This window comes from Myodes glareolus, chromosome 23, assembly GCF_982192425.1.
Source record: "Myodes glareolus chromosome 23, mMyoGla1.1, whole genome shotgun sequence".
Classification (NCBI taxonomy): Eukaryota; Metazoa; Chordata; class Mammalia; order Rodentia; family Cricetidae; genus Myodes; species Myodes glareolus.
The window spans coordinates 10004613-10026825 of NC_142048.1; the positions used below are offsets into that span (position 1 = coordinate 10004613).

At 44.0% G+C, this 22213-nt stretch overlaps 1 long non-coding RNA gene across 1 annotated transcript in view; it reads left to right on the top strand.

Moving 5' to 3' along the window:
- Window positions 1-20435, top strand: part of LOC146890646 (uncharacterized) — a 43160-nt gene extending 22725 nt beyond the window's left edge. The window contains exon 2 of the long non-coding RNA XR_014998552.2: window positions 19865-20435. This is a non-coding gene — a long non-coding RNA (uncharacterized LOC146890646). The remainder of the gene's footprint in view (window positions 1-19864) is intronic.
- The last annotated feature ends 1778 nt before the right edge of the window (window positions 20436-22213 follow it).

Below are 22213 nucleotides of genomic sequence, written 5' to 3' on the forward strand. Positions count from 1 at the left end.
CTCCGAGACGTCTCTCCCTAACAGGCTCACAGAAAACCACCCGCTGAAGTTGTGTGGCTTTGGATCTGGGGTGCTGCCCACATGGCATTTGGCTGACTCGAGTCAATCTCTATTTGTTCTTTCATGTTTTTTCTCTTTTTCCGCCCTCCTTTCTTTCACAAAAATATGGTATGGCTCCTCTTTATGATCCTCTCAAAATGGGTATGTTAGATCGCAGAGTTTCTTAGCTGGGTTACAAGTATTGCATTTTTTGAGGAAAGAGGTGAATGTTCAGTATAAGAATCTCACTAGGAGGCTGGTGAGATGGCTCAATGACTAAAGGTTCCTGCCATCGAGCCTGGGGACATGAGTTTGATTCCTAGGATCCACATAGTAGGAGCGAGCTGACCGCTGACCTAGACACGTAGTAGGCATGCCAGCTCATGCATGTGCTCAGTCTCCCTCCCTCTCTCTCTCTCTCTCCTTCCCTCCCTCTCTCTTTCTCCCTCCCTCCCTCCCTCCTTCCCTATCTCTCTCTCCCCTCCCTCCCTTCCTCTCTCTTTCTCTCCCTGTCCCTCCCTCCCTCCCTCCCCCCTCTCTCTCTTCACACACATACACACACACACACACACACACACACAATTTTAAAAAAGAATCCCTCTAAAAAGTCATATCTCAATGAGAACAGAATACAGAATTTAGTGACGAAAACCCACGCCTGGATCCCTTCTGCTCATGATCCATGTGTGATCAGTGTCCGCTGTGAGAGAAAACAGACCGTAAAACACAAGATGAAACGAAATTATTGGCTTGTCAGTCAGAGGCACTTGTTGCCAAGCTTGAAGACGTGAGTTCCAATCCCAGCGTCCTCAAGCTGAAAAGACAGAATCAACTCCTGCAAGTTGCTCTGTGACCACCACATACATGTGCCACACATGTTCTTCAGTCAACAAATATAATAAACATGTTACAAAGCAACCAGGTGGTGGTGGCACACGTCTTTAATCCCAGCACTCAGAGAAGCAGAGGCAGGCAGATCTCAGCGAGTTTGAGGCCAGCTTGCTCAACAGAGTCAGTTCCAGAACAGCCAAAGCTGCACACAGAAACGCTGTCTTGAAAAAAAACAAAACAAAAAACAACAAAAAAATAATAAAATTAAAGACTTTATCTTCACTGAATCATTTCCTTGGGGAAAAAAAGCATGTCAATAACAAACAAAACAGATAAGGTAACATTTTACACAAAATAAGATAAGTTTATACTCTGTATACCATGTCCAGGGTTCTATAATGTGCGGATTTGGTTGGTTTTAGTCTATGCTCCAGGCAGCTCTTTGCAATGCTACCCGGGACATAGGTGGTTCTGAAGGACTCAATGCCGTAGCAAATACACTCAGCTTATTACCTTAGACCATCTCACTGTGCGCTTTCCAAATTCATTAGCGTGGTGTAGTCTCTCTCTCTCGTTCTCTACTTCTTCCTCCTAACTGCCATGATGCTTTGTATCTACTTAATCATCCCAGCCTGTCTAAATCTATGAAGCAGATATTATTACTCTGTTATACCTAAAAATCCTCAAACATACCCACTGTAACCCTGTACCAAACATTCCACCCCCTGCAGGATGGTAGTGGTGCATGCCTTTAATCCAGCCGCCAGGAGGCAGAAGCAGGCAGATGTCTGTGAGTTTGAGTCCAGCCTGGTCAACAGAGTGAGTTCCGGGACAGGCAGGGTGACACAAAGAAACCCTGTGACAATAAATAAATAAATAAATAAATAAATAAATAAATAAATAAATAAAATTCCATGCCTTTGTGAAGGAACAGAAAGCCCATTACAGGCAGGTGTGTACACAGAAGCATAATCCAATACAACTCAGGCGAGTGGCTTGCCCTTATAGTCCCAAGTCTAAGGAGGTGAAGACAGGAGGATCAAGAGTTCAGGGCCAGCCCGGGCTGCACAAAACCCATCTCAGCAGAGGGATGGGGCTGTAGTAATAACTGTGTGGTTAAGCGTACTTGCTGCTCTTACAAGGGGACCCAGGTTTTTTTCCCATTACCCAAGTGGTGACTTGCTATCACTTGTAACTCTAGCTTCAGAGAGCCTGACACCCTCTCCTGGATTCCTCAGGTTCAAAGTACATACATAGAACATATACATACATATGGGGAAACACTCACACATATGAAATAAAAACAAGTAAACCTTTAAAAATAATAAGAGCTGAGTGTGGTGGTGTGCACCTTTAATCCCAGCAGTTGAGAGGCAGAAGCAACCGAATCTATGAGTTCAAGACCACCCTGGTCTATAGAGCGAGGTCTAGGACAGCCAGGGCTACATAGAGAAATCCTGTCTCCAAAACTAATAATTATAATAATAAATAAATTCTTAAAAATACTCAGCTATCTGAGTATCTATAAACACCCTCCACTAAACAGTAAACTCAGTGTTATACACGCACACTAATTCGGAACAGTACGAATCTATATTGGTAATTCTGAAGGATGGTTCTCAGTGTGTATTCGATTACCCATCGACAGCATCCACATTCAATATGTCCATGAACCATATATTCTAATCTTGAACAAAATGTAACAAGCATGGATGTACCCGCTTGGCAAAAGAAATTATGCAATGAATGCCGAAGTCAGATGCAGACATGTGGAGGCGGATGTAATTGAGTGCTACACTGTTCACCTATTCTGTATGGGGGCCCTACGTTCTCACCCATTACACCGTGAAAAGCACCTTTGCACAGACAGGTCAATGCACTTCCTCACTTGGTATTATCCAGACCACAGTGTCTTTTTCTTCGATGGTAAAGAACCATGTCAGGCTGCTTTACGGTCCTTGGCTGTCTAAGCTGCTCACTGTAAAGCTGCAGCCTCTTTTTCGGAGAGACTGGCGTGATACCCAGTGTGTACTTTAGAGACTAGCTCGTAGCGTTGCAGGTAGGAGCCATTTCCTGCCTGAATTACACTGTCATCCACCTGCCTTTGAGAGCTGTCTTGTCTAACGACAGGAGGAAGTGATAAAATGCTAGTGAGCCAGCAGGGAGTTATAAGGGTATTCTAGGTAAGCAATGATCCTTCATCAAAGGTGTGTGCACAGCCTCCTGGCAAACAGTGGCCGCCCACATCCCCATGCCAGACACTCCCTTCCAGGGCAGCCGTGGGAACTGCCAGGTGGAGTGCCTTTGAGACTTCATCTGCAGGCCGAGCAGCAAAGCCAGAGCCTAAGGCTCATGGGTCACCAACGCAGACCAAGAGGAAATTTAAATTATTGCAGAATTCTTTAGCTGGACTTGAAAGCCCTACATATATTAAGAATTCACTTAAAGCCTAGGGTAGTGGCGCACATCTTTCATCCCAGCACTCTGGAGGAAGGGGCAGCCTGATCTATGTAGAGTTCTAGGACAACCAGGGTTCTATAAAGAGATCCTGCCTCTATAACAACAACAATGACAACAATAATAATAATATAAATTTATAGGGCTAGAGATATTGTTCAGTGTTAAGAGCAGAGGACCCTGGTTTGGTGCCAAGGGCCAACAAGGCAGCTCACAGCTCCGGTTCCACAGGACCCAGTGCCCTCTCTGGTCTCCACAGACACCAAGCATTTATGTGATGTATACACTACATGCAGGCAAAACACTCATACGTATAAAATAAATAAATAAAATAGTTTTTTTAAGAATTAATTTATAGGGCTGGGGAGATGGCTCAGTAGTTAAGAGCACTGCATACTGCTCTTCCAGAGGACCTGAGTTCAGTTCCCAGCGCTCCCTTCAGGCAGCTCACAAACTACCTGTAACACCAGCTCCAGAAGTACCCAATGCCTGTGGCACTCACTTGCTCACATAACACATGCGCGCACATACACACACACAATAAAAATAGAGCTTTAAAAAAAAAGGAATTTATTTCTAATCCTTGGTGAAAGTATACTCCTGTAACCACAGTGTTTGAGAGATAGAGGCAGTAGAATCATGAGTTCAAGGCCAACTGAGGTTACAATACAAGGGGCGTGAAGAGACAGTTCAAGTTGCTTAGATGCTACAACTACTGTTATTCAACTGTACCAATGTGACCAGAAAAACCATTGCAGTACTTTCTAACTAAAAGGACTAAATGGAAGGATGGCAGGAAATAGATCAGGGTGGGTCAGGCATGACTTGTGTAAATCCTGTCAGTGTCGTGAAGCTGCCTGTCTTCATCTGTAGATTAGTGGAGAGAGCACCCACACGGAGCTGTTGTGGGAACTGAAAGGTGACAGGTAAAATGTGATCAGGGGTTTAAAAGCCAACACTTCCTTTGTCAAGTTGCCTCGCTTCAGGGCCGTTCTTGCTCAGGTCCTCTAGTTGTCTGTGATCTTTTCTGCGGCTCTTGTCGGTGTCTCTGTCACTGTGTTAAAGTGTCTGTGACCTCTTGAGATGATTGATGTCTTTGGTGTTCTCAGCTAAACTCTCTTCAGGCATTTATCTTACACACACACACACACACTCAACCAACTGCAAGCAAGTTGAGTTGGTTGAAATGAATTTCACATCTATAGTAGTTTTTCTAAAGCATTTCTGGTTTGGTTTTGTTAGGTTGGGGGTTGGGGTTTTTTTTGCAGGGGTTTAGGAGGCGTTGTTTTAAAGGGGGTATGATGTTTAGCTTCGGTTTAATGGCGACTTTTGTGACACCAAATACAGCAAATACAAGAAATATTCATTGAGAACCTGCTCGTAGATATGATGGCTCAATATTAGTTGAGAACCTGTCATAAATATTATAGCTCTTCCAAAGAAATGATACTTACTTTGTCCTGGAAGGACTAGCTAATTAACCCCCCACCCCAAAAAAGGGGGCTCTAAAAAAAAAGAAAGAGAAAAAAAAACACTTACAAATTCTAGAATCTGTGTGGCTATATCCTTAAAGGAATATTGACAAAGACAAAGCATTGAACAACCAACAATTATTCCGCCCCACTAGGACGGGTTCAGGCTGTCTTCTTACGAGTCCTATAAATGCCTGCATAGATATTTCCACTCAACAGCTGGTCACCGTGTCCCTCTGTTGACTGATGGGTTCACTGCCCTGACCACAAGCTTTTAAATATTCATGAGGCAAAATCCCCGCACATTCCAGTGACTATGTCGTCTTTCAGTGTTTATCTGATGCTAAGCATTCACATTAACCTCGCAGAAGGACAGAGTTTATGCCCCGTGTGCCAAGCATCACATCGCCCGCCCTAGCCCCCATGCTCTCAGATGGCCAGCACTGAAGACTACCATATACATTGCACTATAGAAGATATCGATTTTGTTTTGTTTTGTTTGAGACACGGTCTCAGTGTGTAGCTCGGACTGACCTGGAACTCACTAAGTAGACCAGGTTGGCCTCCAACTCACAGAGACCTACCTTTTTCTGCTTCCCCGAGTATTAAGATTAAAGGTGTGCACCGTATGTGACCCTGATCAATGTTTACAGATAGATTTTGAAAGGTGCTTCATAGTCAACAGTCATTTCTTGTGCATTTTGTCATCATTTATAAGTGAAGAATTAGTAAAGAAACTGTGCACCCAGTACAGTGGTGTGCACCCTTAACCTAAAGGAGGAAAGAAAGGAGGGAGAGGGGAGTGGAGAAGGAGGAAGAGAAAGAAAAAGGAGAAACCTTGCAAAATATTTCTGTCTACATTTGTTTCTAGTTATTTGGTGGTCACAGTAACAATTCAATAATAGTTGAATAATAATTAGTTTATGGCATCAAAAATTTTAAATTGAATTAAACTTCATGTCCATTTTTGTAAAGAAGGGGAGGGTATTAGCTGAGTTGGGGGGCATTTTGTTTAGTTGAGACAGGTCTCTTTATGTAATTCTGGCTCTAGAATTCTCTATTTGGACCAGACTGGACTCAAATTCACAGAAACCCACATACCTCTCCCTCCCTAATTCTAGGGTTAAAAGTGTGCACCTATGTGTGCACCTTTGTCCAACTATTTCGTTTTGTTATTTTTTTAACATTTTAGATTTTTTTAAAATATAAATGTGTGTGTGTGTGTGTGTGTGTGTGTGTGTGTGTGTGTGTGTGTGTCTGTGCCTACTGAGTTCAGAAAAAGGCACTGGATGCCCTGGCACCAGTGTAGCAGGTGCTGTCAGCAGCCTGTTGGGTTCTGAGAACTGAACTGCAGTCCTCTGCAAGAGCAACAACTTTTAATCACCAAGCAGTCTCACCATCTCTTTATCTCTGCTTTGAAGGAAAAGACAAAAATGGAAATGTGTGGTTAAGAGGACATGCTTGGGGTGGAGAGGTGGCTCCGCCATTAAGAGCACTTGCTGCTCTTACTCAATGCCACGTTCCGTTTCCAGCACCCCCATGGCAGCTCACGACTGCCTGTGACCCCAGCACTGGGGTACCTGACGCCCTCTTCTGGCCTCCATAGGCTCCGGTGCACACACACATGCAGTGCACATAAACTCAGACACACACACATACTCATAAAAATAAATAAATAAAATATAAATAAATAAACCATTTTAAAAAGAAGACATATAGTACCAAACAATACAATATTTGTATGTTGTATATGTACATATACATGGGTTTTTTTAGATTCATTTATTTTGTGTATATGGTAATTTTGTCTGAATGTGTACAGGTATGTTCACAGATCAATTTATCAATCATTTCTAGACGAATAGAAACACATGGGATGGATAACTCTGGAGACAAGAAGTAGGAGAGGAAGCTTAAATCTTTCTAAAGTGATTGACAAAGAAGCACTTTCCCATTAAGATGCTATGGCTTCCCTCCTCTCCAATAGTAATGCACACATTGCTGTTCAGAGCTCACAGTGCCCGTCTGTGCTTTTCAGTGCATTCTTGACAACTTGTTTCATTTGTTAGGGTATCAGTTACTCTTCTAGTCCCATGACGAAACACCATGACCAAGGCAGCTGATAAAAGAAAGCTTTTAACTTCGGGCTCACAGCTCCAGAAGGTTAGAGTCTATGGCCATTGTGGCAGGGAACAGGACAGCAGGCAGGCAGGCGGGCATGGTGCTGAAGCAGAAGCTGAGGGAAGTAAGCAGGGGGAAAGAAAGGGAGATAACTGGGAGTGGCCTGAGTATCTGAAACCCCAAAGCCCAGCCCCAGTGACACACCTCCTCCAACAAAGCCATACCTTCTAGTCCCTTCCCAAACAGTTCCACCAACAGGGGACCAAGTACTCAAACATGTAAGCCTATGGTGGTCATTCATCATTCAAAACCTCACGGGGAGGAGGATCCCCATGTCCTTCCTCATCTAGTGACAGCCAAGGAAAGTTGATAGGGAGCAGAGGAAACATTTTTATAAATTCAAGATTCACTTATTTTTATTGTATTTATCTGAGAGTCTGGCCAGCATGTGTGTATGTGCACGGTGTGCCTGCCTGATGTCCCAGGAAGCCCAAAGATGGCAACAGATCCCTTGAAACTGGAGTGACAGATGGTTGTGAGCTGCCATGTGGCTGCTGGGAACCAAACCTGGGGCATCTGCAAGAACAGCAAGTGCTCTTAGCCACTGAGCCGTGTCTCTAGACCCCACACAAAATTGTACAGACACATTCAGCGACCAGTGAACAAAGACAGATGCAAGGTCACACTCTATCTGGGGTTACTAAGGACAGGAACCAGAAGGGTAAAGCAGTCTGTCTGACTGAAGTCCCTTATCAGCTGAGGAGCAGGAATTCCCGTATAACTAATATTCACTGTGAGGACTGTCTACGGGGACACAAGGCTTCTTTTTTATGGAGAAGACTATCACCTTAATAATGAACCACCCTTAGCCTGATGACCTCACTCCTTTTCCAGACGTTTCCTGCGAACCTCACAAACAAGATTTACTTAACCTTGGTTTACAGTAAAAGCGTCTTAACTTTTCCTCAGTCCTGTTGATCTAGAATTTTACCTCATCAGCTGTAATCCTATCCAATGCATAGGAGCCACTCTGTGGGTGCATTGAGGTCTCTTAGCAACCCTTACATATTCAAAAGCCAGCACACGTGGCAACTAAAGACATCGAAACGTGGCCAACACGTACATTCTCCAGTGTCCCCTTTGTTCCTGAGTACCCCTCCTTTCTTTTCATCTTTGTGATTAGAATCTATTTTTAAAAATATCTTGTCCTATGTGTGTGATTGTGTGTGTGTGTCTGTGTGTGTGAGTGTATATAAGAGACAGAGGCCTAGACAGAGAGACAGAGACAAGATAGATGTGAATATGAGTGTGCACTGGTGTGGGTTTGTGTGCTCCGTATCAGACATGGGGAAGGACACAGCTTCTTAACCCAATCTAGCTGGTCCCAGAGCTTCTGGAGGGTCTGCTGTCTTCGCTTCCCATTTCTAGTAGGCACCCTAAGACTCCAGATGTGTGGCTGATGTTTCTATGGAGGCTCTAGGGATCTGAGCTCAGGTTGTCAGGCTAATGTAGCAATCACTTTTATATTTAGCCATCTCCTCAACCCCTACATAAGAAGTCTGAGGCCAGCCTTCTACACATAAGGCCTTATCTCAGAAGAAGAAAAGGGACGGGGGCTGGACAGCAGTTAAGAGCAGTTACTACTACTTCAGAATAGACGGTTTGGTTTCCAGCACCCATGTTGGAGCTCACAACCATCTGGAACTCCAGTTTCTGTGGGTTCAGTGCCTCCTTCTGACCTCCACAGGCACTGAATGAGCTCGGGGCATATGAACTCATGTAGGCACACACATGTATACATAAAAGTCAAAAATTTAAATACCTTGTAGTTATGCTCGTGTATGTATAGGCACATATATATGTAACATGAGGACTGGCTTGTTGGGGTTTCTGTCCTGCCTGGTACCCCACAACTGGCAAGCTCCAAAGAAAATCACACAGAGATCTCCATAAGTTATAAAACTGATTGGTCCATTAGCTCAGGCTTCTTATTAGTTCTTATAGCTTATTAACCCATTGTTCTTATCTATGCTAGCCACATGGCTCGGTACCTTTCACAGCGGGGCAGGTCACATGTTGCTTCTCGGTTTGGTCTGGGCAAGAATGGGAGGAATGGGCTTCCTCCTTTCCAACATTCACCTGTTCTCCTTGCCCCACCTCTACTTCCTGTCTGGTTGACCTGCCTATACTTCATGCCTGGCCAATCAGCATTTTAATAAAATACATGATTGAGAGAATACAGATAATTCTCCCGCACCATATATATGTGCATGTGTATAGAGGCCATAGGTCAACTTGGGTGTCTTTCTCAGTCACCCCACCTTGGTGGGTTTTTTTGTTGGTTTGTTAATTTGTTTAATTTAATTTTATGTATATAGATGTTTTAATTTCATGTACATCTGCACACCAGCAGAGGGCGTTGGATTCTGTAAGACTACAGTTACAGATAGTTGGGAGCCGCCATGTGGGTGCTGGGAATTGAACTCCGGATCTCTGGAAGAGCAGTTCTCCATCCCTTCCCCCTTATTTTTTTTTTAAGAGAGGGTCTCCCACTTTACCCAGAGTTGGTCTTCTCTGGTAGACTGCCTCCTGCCTCTACTTCCCCAGCATTGGGATTAGTGGCATGTATTGCCTCGCCTGGCCTTTTTACTCAGGAGCTAAGGGTTAAACTCAAGTCCTGATATTTACCCAAGAGTTTGCCAGAGGAGCATCTCCCTGACCCCAAAACTGTCCTCAATGGGGTTAAACTGAATCATAATGGCTTCTCCTGAAGTTCTTTTCTAGGGCAAAGGTAAGAATTCAGCTTTACCTGAGTGGAGATGCCTAAAAGATAAGGAAACTTCTCAGCAGGTGAACGTGGGGTAGAATAATGTCCTTGCCCCAGGGCTGCTAACATTTTCCATAACAACAAACGGTTCGTGAATAAAAAATAGCCTCCTGCTCCAGACAAAACAAAATACTGAGGGAGAATGGAAGGTCCAGTGAAAACCCAGGAATGTGTGTGCAGTGTGGGAGAGAGGAGGGTGGAGAACCCAATGTGAGGAGCATTATTTTCAGTGGAAGGCTTCTTCATCTTGTCTCGCTTCATCACATTTTAGTGTGTCTCTGTGTGTGTGTGTGGGTGTGTGTGTGTGTGTGTAGGTGAGAGTGCCAAGCACACCTTGGAGGTCAAAGGACAGCTTTCCAGAGCCTGTCTGCTCCTTCCACATGAGACCAAACACTGAACTCAGACTGACAAGCTGGGCAGCAAATGCCTTTATCCACTGAGCCGTCACACCGGCCCCAAAATTCCCTACCTCAATGTTACATTTCCAATGAACTAAGGTTTGATTGAATGTAAATTAAATGCCTTCGATAGCAGAGAAATATCATCTCTAGGACAATTATGATCTTCAAGACGTAGGTGAGACTTGTGCCTTCTCCATCCATCGGAATGAGAAGCAGGCTTGGGGTCCTGTCTCCTGGGCTGTTTCCATACCACGAAGTGGTTGTTGTCTTATACCGTGAAGTGGCTGTAGTCTCTGCAGAGCGGGCCTTGTAGCACAGCTGTGCAGACAGCAGGGGACACAGGCTCAACGGTTTCTGTCGATGTTGTCGGAAGTTAGAACACCAGATTGCCTGAATCCCAAATTTACTTCGTGAAAATGAGGAAAACTCATCTTAGGAAAAGACTGCGTGGTCCTCGCTGGCCAGTTTGTAGATTCTCTACTAATATGCACACTGTTAAGAGTAGATGTGTTTTCCCGCAGTGTTTTGACTTTCCACTGGTCCTGACACTCCTTCTGCCTTTATGAACAAAATTATGAAGCCAAGGCCATAAATGGGACCAAAGACATCTTATCAAGTTCATTCACCCAGAAGCCATTAACTCAGCAGAAATGAGATAAGGCATAGGCTGCCTTGGGTTATTTCTGAGGCCGTTTCAAGTTTCTTGTAGACAAAACCAATGCATCCTGTCAATATTAGCACAGCAGAGGCATGCTTTAGCGAGAAAGGCGGTCCGTAAAGGTATATATCCAGAGGATTATCAGTGCACTCAGTTGTGGGCTGGTTGATGTGCAGATACGGCACGGCTTGGAAAGCTGGCAACATGTTTCCTCCACGTGGATTCCAGGATGGAATGACAGCCGCCAGCCGGGAAACAGGAATGCCTTCCAACAGAAATCAAGCAAAACCAAGTCATTCCTGTTACGTTCAGCGAAAACAGGAATTTCTGAAACTAAAGTCACAGCAAATACTGTGCTAGCCCTAGGGACACCACGTGCATGAACCTCCACTGAGAAATCCCTTCATAATATGTATAACGCAGATAATTTCTTTCTTTGTTCAAAATCTGAAGGGTAGTTCTAGGAGCTAAATAAGGTGTGTGCTCAAGGATTAGGTTAAATGGCACGGTAACCTGGGTTCATTTACAGTTTAAATTTTTAAACTGAAACTAAAGGTGATGCCAGCTACTAGGCCTGGCCACAAAGGCTTATACCCCACAGCTACTTGGTTAGCTGAGGAAGAAGGATCATTGATTCAGGCTCCACTAGGGTTACAGAGTGAACTCAAGGAAGTCTAGGCAACTTTTCAAAGTAAAAAGAAGCCAAGTAAGCCTTACAAAAAAGTATGGGTCACTTATATTTTTTTTAAATATTCTTTAAAAAAAAATTTAAGACTGTAGTTTGTTGGTGAGATCTTCCCAAGCGTGTAGGAGACCCCAGGTAAGACTCCGATAGCACAGGCACACACAGAATTAATAAATTTACTAAATTTGTTATGTAATACTGCTTTTAAAATCTCACAAAAGGTGCATCAGGGGTGGTGAGATAGCTCAACAAGCGAAGGCAGTTCTGCCAAGCCGGAGGCCTGAGTTAATCTCCAGGCACATGACAAAGGGAGAAAATAAGTTCTCAAAGCTGTGTAGTCCTCTGACTTACACACGCACACACAAACACTTCTTAAAATACAGTGTTTTTTCAGAGTCAAACATTGGTACATAATTCCAGCATTTAAGAGACCAAGGAAGGAAAAGCACCCTGTTAAGGCCAGCTTGTGCTACATAATAAGACCCTGTCTTGAAAAGAAAAGCAAAAGGAAAGAAAGAAAAGGTAAACAGTTACCATATGCCCAAGGAATTCTGTATATCCAGTAGCTATATTCATGTAGAACATTTATATAGCTGTTTATACATTATTCATAACTGCCAAATGACAAACAAAAACAAAAAATAGGAAGGATAACAGGACTGGGATAAATATGATCAAATATTTTATGTCTGTGTTTAAAAATAGCATAATGAAACCCATTATTTGATGTAGTTTATATATGCTTATATAAAACATTTTTCTCATTTTTACCTTTTATTGAAAATAGATAATTTTCTCATACAATATATCTGATTACAATTATCCCACACCTCTCCTCCCAGTTCCTCCCACCTTTGCTGTCTCTCCTTAGAAAAGAACAGGCAGCCGGGCAGTGGTGGCTCTCACCTTTCATTCCTGCATTCGGGAGGCAGAGGCAGGTGGACCTCTGTGCTGCTAGGAATACACACAGAGAAACCCTGTCTTGATAAATGAAAACAAAGGAAGAAAGAGAGAAAGAAAGGAAGGAAGGAAGGGAGGAAGGGAGGGAGAAAGGAAGGAAGGGAGGGAGGGAAGAAGGAAGGAAGGAAGGAAGGAAGGAAGGAAGGAAGGAAGGAAGGAAGGAAGGAAGGAAGGAAGGAAGAAAGGAAGGAAGGGGCTTCTAAGAGATAAAAACCAAACATGATAAAATAAAATATAAGATAAAACAAAGTTAGAAAGTTAGAAAGAACAAAGCAACAGAAAGAGCCCAAGAAAAGGCACAAGACTCAGAGACCCACTTGTTCTCACACTCGCTGAAAGCCAAAACGTACACCCAGAGGACCTGGTGCGGGCCCATGCAGGTGCTATGCTTGCTGCTTCTGTCTCTCCGGGATGTAAACATCTCTAAGAACAAACAGCAAGCCAAGTATCTTTCACCAGGCACATAGATAATCACAGGTAAAGGGACATGCCTGGTTGTCATTTTAAGACAGTTGCACTACACCTCCCAGGCTGTCCTTGAACTCATGATTCTTCCACCCTAGCCTTCCCAGTGCTAGGATTCCAGGTTCTTGCCACTGTGCAGCACCAGGCTCCCTACAACCCTGGCAATGAACAACTGACCATCTCCGGAAAGGCCAGGTGGTGGTAGTTCCAGCATTTGGATGGTAAAGAGAAGGATTGCAAATCAGAGGCTAGCCTGGGCTAATTAAGGAGGCAGCCCTCTCCACCCCCTGTCCTCAACTCAAGACACTGTCAGATATTCCCTCTGGGAGCAGTTATCTCTGGGAAGAAGTAGTGCGCGCAGGAAAAGATGTGCTAGAAAATTCCCATCATTGCGGATGGTTCTGTCTGCACGGCATTGTGGGGAAGACAAACTGTAGGGACTGACCAGCAGCTGCTGAACACAAGGGAAGCAGGAAAGTTAAGCACAGGAGAGCAGGGATGTCTGGAGTGAGGGGCTGGTGTGTGTCCTGATGTGAGCAGTGCGTTCCACACTCTGCCTGTCTCAGGACTCACGGCTCCTTCTGCTGATGAAATCGACTTCACCTTGTGGAAAATTAACCTTTGAAAGTGCACAAAACACTGACTCTAAAGCAATGTAAGAACAAATACTGAGGTGGGGATGTGTGGCTTCAAAGGAGCACCATCTAATCCCACATTAACCGGTGAAGTTCTACGTCTTCACATATATTTCAAATAAACTAACAAGAAATAACAACAAAACCCACAAACAAGCGCCAGTGGGATGGCTCAGCAGGGGAAATCCCAGCTAGCCAGACAGCCTGTGTCTGACCACCAGCACCAATGTGTTGGAAGAAAAACCAACTCCCCGAGTTGTACTCTGACCTCCACCTGAGAGCTGGAGGAGATGTACAAACATATAAACATACATACACATGCAATACACACACAACCATATACAGTGCCATATATGTATGCATGTGTATATGCATATGTATATATAATTTAATTGAATTTATCATAATAAAGTTCAGTTAAATTTATCTACGAACGATCATGGATATCAGTAAATAGAGGTGATCTCTCCCTCTCCCCGCTCCCCAAGACAGGGGTTCCTCTGTGTAGCCTTGGCTATCCTGGAACTCGCTCTGTAGACGAGGTTGACCTCAAACTCAGAGATCTGACTGTCTCTTCCTCCTGAGTGCTGGGATTAAAGGTGTGTGCATCACTGCAGCCCTCCAAGAGGGGGATCTTATTTTAAACATTTCAATGAAATGAATTTATAGAGATGGCATGTCACTAGCAAAGAATCCATGCCTCAGGTGTTTCAGGAAAAATAAGATACATCTAACTGTGCGGGAAAAATCTGATGTGTGCAGACATTTTCATTGTGTTTATATGAACCTGCATAGAAAAACTTCAAAACTGTGGAATAGAGAAGCAGCTTTCTTGACTTTAGGGGAGCTGGGAGTACAGCCTGTGGGTAGGGTACATGCTTTAACTTGTGTAAAGCCCTGGGTTCACTTCCCAGAATCGAAATGTGTTTTTGAAAATTAACCCCCAAAGTGCAGCTTTAGTGACAGTAATAACAATTCCAGACACGACTTGCCCTCGGTCATGCAGAGTAAGCAAACCCTTCTGCCAAGAATCTCCCGAGAAGCCAAGGATGGTGGCCATAACACCAAGGCGGGAAAATCAAGCTAGCGCAAAGAGAGTTGGAGTCGGGAAACCAGCTGGAAAGCAGGCCCAGACCGTTGATCTGTAACCAGGCCTACTTTCTCATTGCTCCCTGGAGAGGTAGGATTATTTAACTGGAGGACAAACAACATCCCAAGCTGGACACCAAGACCACCGGGCTTGGTCGCAGACTAAGGTCTCCTCCTTTGACAAGCTCTGCTCAAACTTCAGAACAAAGAACCGCCGTTTAAATTATCTTTGGTAAATGTAATCACTAACTGTCTCTGGACCTTGGTAATATTGTAAAACATGCTCCCATGCTACATGTCCAGCACATAAAATATTTCTTTTGACCCAGAAAAGACCGTTGATGAGCACAGGAAAGCTTTTGACACATAACATAATGACCGTAAACAGGAAGTTAAACACTTGATAGTGAGTTTCATTGGAACAGCAAACGGCTACGAAGCTGGTGGGGAGTGGGGGTGGAGGAATAGAGTTCTGGCAGGTTAGACGGTGCTGCTCGGAGTAAGTGGTTCCCTTCTGAAAGGACTGAGGTGTAAGACAGACAAGTTCGGCAGTGCTGTGTGCCCCTTAAGCAGCTGGGAACCAGAATGAGAGTCCCTGAGGGACTGCTGGGAGAGTGGGGGCCGCAGCTGAGGCTACCGGATTGATGGTGTGGACCTTAGGAGGCCTGTGTGTTTGGACAAGCCATGCTCACAACAAAGGCATCTCTGCCGCCATCAGCTGCTCCTCTAAGTATTGCCTGCCTGGGGACTTTGGACTCGGCTGAATTCTCTGTATATTACAAATACCTTTTCAATTTTTTGAGACAGGGCCTCACTGTGTAGTTCTGGCTGCCCTTGAAATCATGGAAAAATGCCTCCCAAGTGATGGGTTGAAAGGCTCGCACCACCATGTCTGGCATAAATTTGCATTTATTTTTGAGAAAGAGAGAGTGTGTGTCTGTGTGTGTCTGTGTGCAGGTGCACAGACACCATAATGGGAGTGTGGGTCAGAGCACAGAGATCGGGAACTCCTTCCCTCCTTCTGCCTTGCTAAGGGTAGGTCTATCCTACCCTTATGCCATGCTTGAGTACCCCATCACATCCAGCTTTTCCACGTGGAAGCTGGGTTATAGTTCACTTCTTCCCTGGAGAGCCATCTTGGAGCCCCTAAAAGCTAGTTTTATGGGGTTTTGTTTTGTTTTGTTTTTCAAGACAGGGTTTCTCTGCAACCTGAGAGTCTGTCCTGGAACGAGCTCTTGTAGAACAGGCTGTCCTCAAACTCACAGAGATCCACCTGCCTCTGCCTCCTGAGTGTTGGGATTAAAGGAGTGCACCACCACTGCCTAGCTTGGTTTGATTTGGTTTTTTAAAAGATAATATACTGGTGATCATAGAAAACTGGAATCAAAAACTGCTACTCCATGGATGGCACTAGAGATTCACTACATAAAGGGCCAAGATTTTTGTAACTACCAAGAGGTGTTTAAAGAATGAATGCAAGCCAGGTATGATGTCTCCAGTCCGGAATCCCATCATACAGGAGACTGAATACACTTAAGGCCAGCCAGGGCTTGCAGAGCTGCAGACTAGAAAACTCTCTCTCTCTCTCTCTCTCTCTCTCTCTCTCTCTCTCTCTCTCTCTCTCTTTCTCTCTCTCTCGTTTTCCTTCCTTTCTCTATTCCCTTTGTTCCAAGTGGAAAATGAAAACCCAGGCTTTACAAACAAAGAAGCTAAAGACAGTACAGACAGTTCCAGCGCTTAATGGGATCTCTCCCCCTTGACAGTAGATCTCAGATGAACAAGAGTTCACGTGACTTAAAAAAATGGAAATTCTAGATCTTTTGACATCAACCTCCAAATCCCAATCCTTCCAGAAAAACGTGCTCCATATAAACACATGCACACTGTTACCTCCCCGAGGATACAGATCTTCCTCACCCAACTCTGGCCTAATCACTTCCGTGTTTGAAGAAGTCAGTCTTTCGAAAGACAGACTTAGAACTGAGCCTTGTCTTCTGGCTGAGACACATTTTTTAACATATTTGGCAAAGTACTTAAGTACAGTTGTCCCATCCTGGAGCCCTGTGTTACGGCTGGCCAGATCTTTAGAGCTGTAACACCATGTTCAGGGAGGCCTCCATACTCAGCCTGCAGACCATTCCTTTTCAAAGTCTCTCCCAAGAACCTCAGTCTTTTATTTTCAGGAAACTTCGGGTCCCTGCGATGTTTTGCAGATGTCCTTTGAACTCTTTGCTTTCATTAGGGAATGGTGCAAGCATCCCCAGTGCTCTTTGAACTCCATGACCCTGGTTCGGAAGAACTTTCTTTTTTAACACCATATAAATACAGTGATAGATGTGGTTCAGAGAAGTCACTGCAGCTGCTCTGATTTTGCTCACAAGAGCTAGTTCTTCTGATGATTAACAGTGTTCAAGAACGGGACCACCAAGATGGCTCAGCAGAAAAAGGTACTGCAGCCAGGTCTGATGAGCTGAGTTCAATCCCTGTGAGACCCACACAAAGGAAGGAGAGAATCAACCCCCACAGGTTGTCCTCTGACTTCTACACACACACACACACACACACACACACACACACACACGACATCAGAAATAAATGAACAAAATGTATCTTTAAAAACTATATTTGGAGGCTGGAGGATGAAAGCATCTGCTGCTCTTGCAAAGGCTCCTGGGTTCAGGCCCCAGAATCCACATAGCCACTAGCCTGTAACTCCAATGCCTGGAATCCAGTGTCCTTTTTTGATCTCTGAGGACAATGCATGTATACAGTATGTAGATACACATGAAGGCAAAGCATTCATATACATAAAATAAAAATCAGCAAATGACTTAGAAACATAATCTTTGCCCAAATACTCCACACATAGACACAGACAGACAGACAGACAGACACACACACACACACACACCTTTGTTTTCTTATATACTAAGACAAAGGCCATTTTATAAAAGAATAAAAAGAATCAAAAAAACTAATTCAAGCAAGGTGCTCCTCATGAAGAAAGATTTTAACTCAGCTGTTAGCGTGTAGCCTAAACTATTTGGTGACACACGCCTACAATCACAGCAGGTAAGAGGAGACCCAGGCAATAAAATTGCAGTGAGTTCTAAGCCAGCTTGAATTACAAGTCAAGAAGCTGAAGAAAGGTGTAGGGGGGGCGGTGAGGAGCAGTGGGCAGGAATCGTGACGGATGTGATCCGATACATTGTTTACATGTATGCGACCATCAAAAAATATGTAAAAGGTATTCAGCTAAAAATGCCTTTCTCAAAAAGTTTAAAGATTTTTTTTAATCTTTGCATGCATATATATGTGCCTGAGTGAATTTTTGTGTACCGTACATGTGTAGGAACTTGTCAGATCCCCCTGGAACCGCTGTGAGGACTGCTTATGAGGCCTTGTTCAGTGGGGAGCTGAACCTGGGTCCTCTGTTCTTAACTGCTGAGCCAACTCTCTCTCCAGCCCAATTACCTTTTAATTATTGATTGATTGATTGATTGATTGATTGATTGGACAGAGTCTCACCATGTAGGCTTGGCCAGCCTGGAACTCACTATGCTTATGAGGTTATCCTCAAACTCAGAGATGCACTTGCCTGCCTCTGTCTCCCAGGTGCTTGGATTAAGGTGTGTGCTCCCGGACCAGGCAGAGAGGTAGACTTTAAGGGCCGTTTTAACCTGCCAGGTGTGGTAGCACACACATACACACTTAGGAGACAGGCAGCCGCACCTGGAGTTTAAGGTCATCCTCAGCTACACAGTGAGTACCAGAGCAGCCGAGGCTAGGTGAAAGTCTCAACAACAACAAAGTGGTAATTCGAGGCTTTTCACATCCATATCTACATGGGGCTGGAGAGATGGCTCAGCAGTCATGCGATCCGCCTGCTCCCCCTGAGAACCTGGGTTCTACTCCCTTGGTGGCTTACAACCCTCTATAACTCCAGCTCCAGGGGATCCCACACCTTCTTGTGCCCTCCTTGGGCAACAGGCACACAAGTGGTGCACAGACATACATTCAGCCAAAACATTCATACACATAAAACAAATCAGTAACATATGAAATGCTATGAAGATTGAAGAACAAATGGGAAATCTGAATACCTACAGACTAAGCAAACCCTTCACCTGGCATTGCTTTGAATGACTCTATATTTAAAAGTCCTTTTTAAATGGATTAGTCTTCAAGTAATAAACCAAATTCTAAAATTGAATTATTTATACATTTTACAGATTGCAAAAAATCCCTATTAAAGTAATCTAATAAATTGTGCCATATGAGTAATTTGCTTTAAGTAACTTCACATGAACTCATAAATTCTTAAGAATACAAAAAAGTTAATTAGCATCAGTTTTGACTCTCATTACACCCGTAACCATGGTTTCTGAAAAATACAAGAAAACCTCAAAGAGACCAAAGTTAACTTTAACAAGAAAAATAAAAATGCTTAGGGCTAAAATTTTCCAGTCAAATAAGAAATGGCTTTATTCATTTGTTTGAGGAGTGTGAGAGTGTGTCGGTGCATGCGTGTGTGTGTGCACGTGTGTTCTACACTAGTGATGCTGGTGCATGCGTCTGTGTACGTGTGTATGTAGAGGCCTGAGGTTGATGTTGAGCACCCTCCTCTGCCATTCTCCGTCTTCTTTCTTTAAGTTGGGGAATCCCCTTGAGCCTGACAGTAGTGTTTCCAGCAAGGCTGGCAGCCAGGAACCTCGGTGACCCTTTAGTATCAGCATCACCGGCATGCACATTACCGCATCTGGCTTGTTACACGGGTCCTGGGGTAGGAACACTGATCTTCGTGGTCTCAGAGCAAGCAGGCTTAACCACTCTGCATTGCTCCAACTCAGCGCATGATTTGTACTAGAGAAAGGTTACATTTTAGATATAATTATCTCTGTTAGAGAGAGAGAGAGAGAGAGAGAACGCCATGGACTAGCAATGACTGAGGCAGCCTCTGTAGCCCATGCTGCCTGGAACGCACTGTGTCACTCAGGCTGGTCTCAAACTTAAAAAATCCTATTGCTTCATCTCCCCAAATGCTGGGATTGCCCACCAGGCTGACCTTGCATCCTGTCCTCTCCGTTCCTGTATCTGACCTCTTCCCTGGTCAACCCATAAAACCACGCTGTCCCCAAGTCCTTCAATAACTAAAGTTAGTTTCTACTTTTTTTTTTCCTCAGGGGTTAACTTTTTTTTGTTTGTTTTTTGTTTTTTGTTATAGAAGATGACCATCAACTAAAGGAAATGAGAAAGAAAAGAAAAGAGTTTAAAAAGAAGAAAAAATGTTCCGAGGAAAAACACAGAATTGAAATAGTTTAACCATGATCTCACAGCCTCCTGTGAACTCACCAAGGCAGCCCTCAGGGATGGGAAGGAAGTGGTCCCTGGGAGTTGCTTACCTATAGGTAAGCTCACCGGCCAGCAAAACCAAAGACATCAAAGGAAGCCTTCTTATCTTCCAGGATGGCAGTGATCACTAGGACCCAACACGACAACTGGGGCTGCACACTCTCTTCTTGACATCCTTTTTCAAAAGTATTTATCACGCTTTCTGCTAGCACTTGCTATGACACAAAGGCATGCAGGCAAAGTAAGATCTTTCAAAGCAGAGAAAACACATGTATCCTGATCTGGCGAGAGAAAATACAACAGTTGGGGCTGTGGCTCTTTGGTAGAGTGCTTGCTTAGCGTGTTTAAGGCTCTGAGTTTGATTCCCAGAATTGATCCAAAAAAAAAAAAAAAAAAGGTGGAGAAGGGGAAAAAATAAAAACAGTAACTTTTTAAATTATGTACATATGTGTGTATCTGATTATGTACATATGTGTGTATCTGTACATATGTTCACATGCATGTGGGTGCCCACAGAGGTCAGAGGCTAGGCTGGCGACGGAGCTAGAGCCATAGGAGGCCGTGGATGCTGAGCTACCAGCAGTGGATGCTGAGAGCTGAATTCGGGTCCTCTGCAGCTGCAGCAAATGTTCTTAACTGCTAAGCCACCTCTCCAGTGCCAAGAACAATAGATTTTCACTCCTTTGCTCCCAACTGGACACACATACATGGAGGGGTTTATAATCCTCCGTTCTTCTGTTGCCAAATTACAATTAACTATGCCCCTGCTTCTGTATTTGAAATAAACACCAAAGACAAAATTCCTATCTTCACAGCCCTAAGGCAGAAACTTTGAAGTGTTCCTATGAAATAGAAATATGATCATTGCTTCAAAAAATTTTAAGATCTAAAGTGATACAGTTTACGAAGACATGAGTTCTTTTTTCCTTTTCTTTTTTCCGGGGTTGGGGGGGTGGGGTGAGGTTTTTCTTAAATGTTTGCTACATTTTCCCGTATTTACTCTGCATGTCTGTGTGCGTGCAGACTCGATCTATGAGTGGAGACTAAGAACAAATTGCTTGAGTGGGAACGTGATCTCCAACCGGAAGCTTCACGGCCAACATCTCCACCTGTCTCTCCAATCCCAGTCTTTGTAAAGCAAAATATGAACGCATGTAGCGAAAACTGTCCTTCTTTGTCCTTTTTCCTAAAATTGAAATCTCTGTGTTTACCGTGAGGATGGACATTAAGTCTTCACAGCCATATGGACAGGGTCACAGAGACAGAATACATGCCATTGCCAGCCACAGCCAGGATCACAGAATCACAGACTCCAGCATAGGTCTCACTGCTGGTCCCTGCGCTCCAGCAGGGTAACAGGCCCTGCCCACCTGCCTCCCTACTGACACTTTCTGTGTTCGAGCAAGATTTAATACAAATGGAACTCTGCCGTACACTGACAGACACAGAACTCTGGACAGCTAATTAGCAAAATTAGCCAAGTTGTTCCCAGGTCAGAATACCAAAATTTTACAGACACTTACTGTGTTCCAAAATAAATAAATAAATAAAAATAAAAAAAGACCTACTGTTGGTTTTTAAGACCAGCAGAAAGTAGCACACTGGTGCATGCCATAACCCTGGTCCTCAGGAAGTGGAGGCAGAACAGGAATTCAAATTCACCCTTAACAAGTAGAGAGAGGCCACAGCAGGTGACAAGAGACTGTTTCAAATGACAAGCAGAACAGACAAGGAGGAATGGGTCTGGGTCTCTATTTCCTCTGGAGAATTAATTCTTCTTAGCTTCATTGTTCTCCCTGAAGAACCAGAATGGCAAAGACTTCCGCAGGATTCTTCATTGAATAAAAGATAACATGTTATTCAATGCTTGGGATGTTGCTCAACGAGACTGCCTGCATTCAAATGCATTTCTGTTCCCTTAACTTTTAAGTCTATAGGTATGATTTTCTGGGAAAGCAGAAAACAAAAGCCTTGGCTGCTGACCAGGCCACACCGATTACCTTGTCTGACCTCACACTGCATCGACTGGAGTGGGAAATGCTTGGCAATCCATGAAGAACGCCATTGCCATAGGTACAGCCGAGAAGAGAGCCGTAAGAAGATGGCTCACTAATGCTATGGAATGACTGCTAAAACCTGGGGCTAAGCTGGTCACAATAGAACATGCCTGAAACCCCAGCGTTCTAGCTGTGGGGGCAGGAAGGTCAAGAGAGTAAATTAT